Consider the following 8,523-nt stretch of genomic DNA (forward strand, 5'->3'; position numbering starts at 1 on the left):
TCATTGTTGACAGTGGTACTTTTACTAGATTTTTCTAATCCTGACGTGCAAGATTTGTTTCAAATTTTTTAATAATTTTTTCATATGACTAAAATTGATATATTTTAACATCCGTACGGTTGGATCGTCCAAAAAATCATTTTAAAAATTAATCTTGTAAATCGGGAACGAGTCTCGTTGTCTGGTGTGGTACTATTACTAGATTCTTCTAATCGGGACATGCAAGATGAATTTCAAATTTTTTAATAATTTTTTCAAATGACTAAAATTAATATATCTCAACATCCGTACGGTTGGATCGTCCAAAAATCATTTTAAAAATTAATCTTGTAAATCGGGAACGAGTCTCGTTGTCTGGTGTGATACTTTTACTAGATTCTTCTAATCGTGACATGCAAGATGAATTTCAAATTTTTTAATAATTTTTTCATTTAACTAAAATTGATATATCTTAACATCCGTACGGTTGGATCGTCTAAAAAATTATTTTAAAAATTAATCTTGTAAATCGGGAACGAGTCTCGTTGTCGGGAGTGGTACTTTTACTAGATTTTTCTAATCCTGACATGCAAGATGAATTTAAAATTTTTTATTAATTTTTTCATATGACTAAAAATAATATATCTTAACATCCGTACGGTTGGATCGTTTAAAAAATCATTTTTAAAATTAATTTTGTAAATCGAGTACGAGTCTCATTGTCGACAGTGGTACTTTTACTAGATTTTTCTAATTCTGACGTGCAAGATGTGTGTCAAATTTTTTAATAATTTTTTCATATTACTAAAATTGATATATATTAATATCCGTACGGTTGGATCATCGAAAAAACCTTTTTAAAAATTAATCTTGTGAATCGGGAACGAGTCTCGTTGTCTAGTGTGGTACTTTTACTAGATTTTTCAAATCGTGACATGCAAGATGAATTTTAAATTTTTTGATAATTTTTTCATATGACTAAAATTTATATTTCTTAACATCCATACGGTTGTATTGTCCAAAAAATCATTTTAAAAATTAATATTATAAATCGGGAAGGAGTCTCGTTGCCGGGTGTGATACTTTTACTAAATTTTTCTAATCCTGACATGCAAGATGAATTTCAAAGTTTTTAATAATTTTTTCATAAGACTAAAATTGATCTATCTTAACATCCGTACGGTTGGATCAACCAAAAAATCATTTTAAAAATTAATCTTGTAAATCGGGAACGAGTCTCGTTGTCTTGTGGGGTACTTTTACTAGATTCTTCTAATCGTGACATGCAAGATGAATTTCAAATTTTGTAATAATTTTTTCATATGACTAAAATTGATATTTCTTAACATCCATACGGTTGAATCGTCTAAAAAATCATTTTAAAAATTAATCTTGTAAATCGGGAACGAGTCTCGTTGTCGGGAGTGGTACTTTTACTAGATTTTTCTAATCCTTACATGCAAGATGAATTTCAAATTTTTTAATAATTTTTTCATATGACTAAAAATAATATATCTTTACATCTGTACGGTTGGATTGTTTAAAAAATCATTTTTAAAATTAATCTTGTAAATCGAGAATGAGTCTCATTGTTTACAGTGGTACTTTTACTAGATTTTCTAATACTGACGTGCAAAATGTGTTTCAAATTTTTTAATAATTTTTTCATATGAGTAAAAGTGATATATATTAACATCCTTACGGTTGGATCATCGAAAAAACCTTTTTAAAAATTAATCTTGTGAATCAGGAACGAGTCTCGTTGTCTGGTATGGTACTTTTACTAGATTCTTCTAATCGTGACATGCAAGATGAATTTCAAATTTTTTAATAATTTTTTCATATTACTAAAATGTTAGTGTAGGTGCCCTAGAGGCAATACATTATTCTTTTATCTTTATGTCAGTTGATCATTCAATAAATGTATTTATTATGACCTTAATTACTGCGATATTTTGTTAGCATAATAAATGTCCTTAGAATCATGATACAAATTGTATAGTTTAAGTACATGACTTGAACTTGAGATTATATAATATATCATATTCTTAAAGGTCCCTAGTCGAGTATTATTATATAGGACAATAATAATACATAGATAGACTAGTATGTTGTTTGACAAGATAACCACATCTCATTGGTTATAAGTATGGGGATACTGAAGTCAATACATAGGTACATGTGAGAGTACATGGTACTGGACAGACCCACAGTGAGATTCTTCATGTTTAATAAAGTCATAAGAAAGACTCACAGTGATAATGGTGTAACGATCCTTTGACTTGAAATCATTATATTTCTATACGAGGATTAATATACTTTGACTACATTAAAAGTTACTTTTGATCGGGTGATGATAAAAGTGGACATCGGGTATATCATGAGTCGTATGAGAAATATGAATGATAGATAAAGGATTTAACCCTCCTATAATTAGGAGAGATATTATTGGCCTCTTGATTGAGTGAGATTATAAAAGCATGGCCATGCTCAAATAATGATTTGTTTCAATAATCTACTCATGCATCAAGTAAACTCAGATTAAATGTTGAAGAGGATGACTAAATACATGCCTCGAGTTTAATCTATAATATGTATGGTTAAAGGGATTATATTACACGAAAAAACATTAATCACGAAAGGTTTTATCTAATCACGATTTAATTATTGTTTAATTGGGTAACAATGATGTATTACTAGATACCGCTCATTGTTTATAATTTTATTAGAGAATAAAATTATTGCCAATTAAATAATAGCCTATAGGGTCGCACAAATAGAGCACTTAATGGAATAGTTAATTTAAATTATGGATTTAAATTAATTGATGATTATTTGAATTTTATTATAATTAAGTAAGACTTAATTGAGATAATATAAATTCGAATTAAAAGGAATGTTTTTGCCCATAATAATTAAGTATGACTTAGTTATTAATTAAATAATAGAAATTCGTTTTTATTATTTAATCCAATACCTACTAGGGTTGGGCTTTGCTATTATGGGCCTTTTTAATCAGTCATTATAAATAGATAATGAGAGGTTAAAGAGGCTTGAACGTTTTTTAAGAAAACCCTAGCAGCAAAGAGAGGCAGAGGCAATTCAGATCGCCAAGAAGGAGGCTAGTACATCCATTCCGTAGTCAAGTTCGTGAGACGTTCTTGAAGGTGCTCGTGTGGATACCATAGAGGTGTTTCTCCGAGAGGTAGACACAAAGCGTGATAGCTAGGATCTCCGTTGAGTTCGTAAAAGTTAATCTCTTGAAAGGTATGATTCGTTATCTCCATAATCTGCCCATAATTATACATGGATCCTGTTTTTGGGTTTCGAATTTTTGTTTTATTTACGTTTATCCGCTGCGTTTTATGCCTTCGGAACCCAACATAAAATTCATATATCTTAACATCCTTACGGTTGGATCGTCCAAAAAATCATTTTAAAAATTAATCTTCTAAATCGGGAACGAGTCTCATTGTCTGGTGTGGTACTTTTACTAGATTCTTCTAATCGTGACATGCAAGATGAATATCAATTTTTTTTATAATTGTTTCATATGAGTAAAATTGATATATCTTAACATCCGTACGGTTGAATCATCTAAAAAATCATTTTAAAAATTAATCTAGTAAATCGGGAACCAGTCTCGTTGTCGGGAGTGGTACTTTTACTAGATTTTTCTAATCCTGACATGCAAGATGAATTTCAAATTTTTTAATAATTTTTTCATATTACTAAAAATAATATATCTTAACATCCGTATGGTTGGATCGTTTAAAAAATCATTTTTAAAATTAATCTTGTAAATCGGGTACGAGTCTCATTCTCGATAGTGGTACTTTTACTAGATTTTTCTAATCCTGACGTGCAAGATTTGTTTCAAATTTTTTAATAATTTTTTCATATGACTAAAATTGATATATCTTAACATCCGTACGGTTGGATCGTCCAAAAAATCATTTTAAAAATTACTCTTGTAAATCGGGAACGAGTCTCGTTGTCTGGTGTGGTACTATTACTAGATTCTTCTAATCGTGACATGCAAGATGAATTTCAAATTTTTTAATAATTTTTTCATATGACTAAAATTGATATATCTCAACATCCGTACGGTTGGATCGTCCAAAAATCATTTTAAAAATTAATCTTGTAAATCGGGAACGAGTCTCATTGTCTAGTGTGATACTTTTACTAGATTCTTCTAATCGTGACATGCAAGATGAATTTCAAATTTTTTAATAATTTTTTCATTTGACTAAAATTGATATATCTTAACATCCGTACGGTTGGATCGTCTAAAAAATCATTTTAAAAATTAATCTTGTAAATCGGGAACGAGTCTCGTTGTCGGGAGTGGTACTTTTACTAGATTTTTCTAATCCTAACATGCAAGATGAATTTAAAATTTTTTATTAATTTTTTCATATGACTAAAAATAATATATCTTAACATCCGTACGGTTGGATCGTTTAAAAACTCATTTTTAAAATTAATCTTGTAAATCGGGTACGAGTCTCATTGTCGACAGTGGTACTTTTACTAGATTTTTCTAATCCTGACGTGCAAGATGTGTGTCAAATTTTTTAATAATTTTTTCATATTACTAAAATTGATATATATTAACATCTGTACGGTTGGATCATCGAAAAAACCTTTTTAAAAATTAATCTTGTGAATCGGGAACGAGTCTCGTTGTCTAGTGTGGTACTTTTACTAGATTTTTCAAATCGTGACATGCAAGATGAATTTCAAATTTTTTAATAATTTTTTCATATGACTAAAATTTATATTTCTTAACATCCATACGGTTTTATCGTCCAAAAAATCATTTTAAAAACTAATCTTATAAATCGGGAAGGAGTCTCGTTGCCGGGTGTGATACTTTTACTAAAATTTTCTAATCCTGACATGCAAGATGAATTTCAAATTTTTTAATAATCTTTTCATATGACTAAAATTGATATATCTTAACATCCGTACGGTTGGATCATCCAAAAAATAATTTTAAAAATTAATCTTGTAAATCGGGAACGAGTCTCGTTGTCTGGTGTGGTACTTTTACTAGATTCTTCTAATCGTGACATGCAAGATGAATTTCAAATTTTGTAATAATTTTTTCATATGACTAAAATTGATATTTCTTAACATCCATACGGTTGGATCGTCTAAAAAATCATTTTAAAAATTAATCTTATAAATCGGGAACGAGTCTAGTTGTCGGGAGTGGTACTTTTACTAGATTTTTCTAATCCTGACATGCAAGATGAATTTCAAATTTTTTAATTATTTTTTCATATGACTAAAAATAATATATCTTAACATCCGTACGGTTGGATCATTTAAAAAATCATTTTTAAAATTAATCTTGTAAATCGCGAATGAGTCTCATTGTCGACAGTGGTACTTTTACTAGATTTTCTAATCCTGACGTGCAAAATGTGTTTCAAATTTTTTAATAATTTTTTCATATGAGTAAAAGTGATATATATTAACATCCGTACGGTTGGATCATCGAAAAAACCTTTCTAAAAATTAATCTTGTGAATCGGGAACGAGTCTCGTTGTCTAGTGTGGTACTTTTACTAGATTTTTCAAATCGTGACATGCAAGATGAATTTCAAATTTTTTAATAATTTTTTCAAATTACTAAAATTCATATATCTTAACATCCTTACGGTTGGATCTTCCAAAAAATCATTTTAAAAATTAATCTTGTAAATCGGGAACGAGTCTCGTTGTCGGGAGTGGTACTTTTACTAGATTTTTCTAATCCTCACATGCAAGATGAATTTAAAATTTTTTATTAATTTTTTCATATGACTAAAAATAATATATCTTAACATCCGTACGGTTGGATCGTTTAAAAACTCATTTTTAAAATTAATCTTGTAAATCGGGTACGAGTCTCATTGTCGACAGTGGTACTTTTACTAGATTTTTCTAATCCTGACGTGCAAGATGTGTGTCAAATTTTTTAATAATTTTTTCATATTGCTAAAATTGATATATATTAACATCTGTACGGTTGGATCATCGAAAAAACCTTTTTAAAAATTAATCTTGTGAATCGGGAACGAGTCTCGTTGTCTAGTGTGGTACTTTTACTAGATTTTTCAAATCGTGACATGCAAGATGAATTTCAAATTTTTTAATAATTTTTTCATATGACTAAAATTTATATTTCTTAACATCCATACGGTTTTATCGTCCAAAAAATCATTTTAAAAATTAATCTTATAAATCGGGAAGGAGTCTCGTTGCCGGGTGTGATACTTTTACTAAAATTTTCTAATCCTGACATGCAAGATGAATTTCAAATTTTTTAATAATCTTTTCATATGACTAAAATTGATATATCTTAACATCCGTACGGTTGGATCATCCAAAAAATAATTTTAAAAATTAATCTTGTAAATCGGGAACGAGTCTCGTTGTCTGGTGTGGTACTTTTACTAGATTCTTCTAATCGTGACATGCAAGATGAATTTCAAATTTTGTAATAATTTTTTCATATGACTAAAATTGATATTTCTTAACATCCATACGGTTGGATCGTCTAAAAAATCATTTTAAAAATTAATCTTGTAAATCGGGAACGAGTCTAGTTGTCGGGAGTGGTACTTTTACTAGATTTTTCTAATCCTGACATGCAAGATGAATTTCAAATTTTTTAATTATTTTTTCATATGACTAAAAATAATATATCTTAACATCCGTACGGTTGGATCGTTTAAAAAATCATTTTTAAAATTAATCTTGTAAATCGCGAATGAGTCTCATTGTCGACAGTGGTACTTTTACTAGATTTTCTAATCCTGACGTGCAAAATGTGTTTCAAATTTTTTAATAATTTTTTCATATGAGTAAAAGTGATATATATTAACATCCGTACGGTTGGATCATCGAAAAAACCTTTCTAAAAATTAATCTTGTGAATCGGGAACGAGTCTCGTTGTCTAGTGTGGTACTTTTACTAGATTTTTCAAATCGTGACATGCAAGATGAATTTCAAATTTTTTAATAATTTTTTCAAATTACTAAAATTCATATATCTTAACATCCTTACGGTTGGATCTTCCAAAAAATCATTTTAAAAATTAATCTTGTAAATCGGGAACGAGTCTAGTTGTCGGGAGTGGTACTTTTACTAGATTTTTCTAATCCTGACATGCAAGATGAATTTCAAATTTTTTAATTATTTTTTCATATAACTAAAAATAATATATCTTAACATCCGTACGGTTGGATCGTTTAAAAAATCATTTTTAAAATTAATCTTCTAAATCGCGAATGAGTCTCATTGTCGACAGTGGTACTTTTACTAGATTTTCTAATCCTGACGTGCAAAATGTGTTTCAAATTTTTTAATAATTTTTTCATATGAGTAAAAGTGATATATATTAACATCCGTACGGTTGGATCATCGAAAAAACCTTTCTAAAAATTAATCTTGTGAATCGGGAACGAGTCTTTGTTATTCCTAGAAGACTAACAATGAGATTTACAGAAGGGGGGTTGAATGTAAATCTCAAAACTTTTTCAAGTTTTGAGCAGTTTATAAAGTTGTGTGTTCAAGAAGAACAAGTGTGTGAATTGCTTTAAGCTAATACAGACAGATATATATTCAAGCACAAATGTAAAGAACACAACAGACCTTAAAAACTTTTCTGGTGGATTTGTTGTTCCACCAGAGATGGTATATTAGAAAATCTGTGTTCAACAATGTTGATCACAGCTGCATCCTAGTACAAACTAGATGAATTTTCTCTCAAGATATTTCTTAACAGCTCTGGAAAAATCTCTCTAATTACTAGCTTCTTCTTGGTTCATATATATTACCAAGTGTACAAGTGAAAAACAATATAAAATTACAATAGTAAAATAAGTTCTTCACTTGCTTCTTTTCCTGTTCACTCAAGTACTTTGTTGACTATTGCAACTTTGTACAAAAGAAGAACGGCTGCTTTTTCTGTTGATCCTGAAATTCGGCTACCACATCTCAGTTTTCTCTGTCAACCCACGTGCCTCTGCTTGTAGGTACAACTACCACTTATCAACGGCTGATTAGCAGAACATCCGTTGAAGCTTTCATCCGTTGATGACTTCATCCGTTGAAGGATGTTATCCGTTGAAGCTTTAGAGACATCCGTTGAAGCTTAGCTTCTCATCCGTTGAAGGTCTTTTAAGTCATCCGTTGATACCACTTCATTTATACAAAATTACAAGGCATGAAATATTTACAATTGGCCTTCCTATCTGCATATCATCTAGTAGTCAACATGACTCATAGTTTCTCTCAACTTCTAAGAATTACAATTTTAAATACAGAGACTGAAATATGCTACAATACTAGACTTATTTCTAAGTAAAGCTACACCATCAACGGATAGCCAAAGTGGTCTTATCCGTTGAGGCTACAGACACTAAATTTCTACTTAAGTGTTTTGTTAAACATATCATCAAACTAATGCACATATATTCCTAACAATCTCCCCCTATTTATGTCTATAAGAACTGTAGGCATAAATTCAGGGTTAACTTGATGAT

Source organism: Apium graveolens, chromosome 10 (assembly GCF_009905375.1).
Source record: "Apium graveolens cultivar Ventura chromosome 10, ASM990537v1, whole genome shotgun sequence".
NCBI lineage: Eukaryota > Viridiplantae > Streptophyta > Magnoliopsida > Apiales > Apiaceae > Apium > Apium graveolens.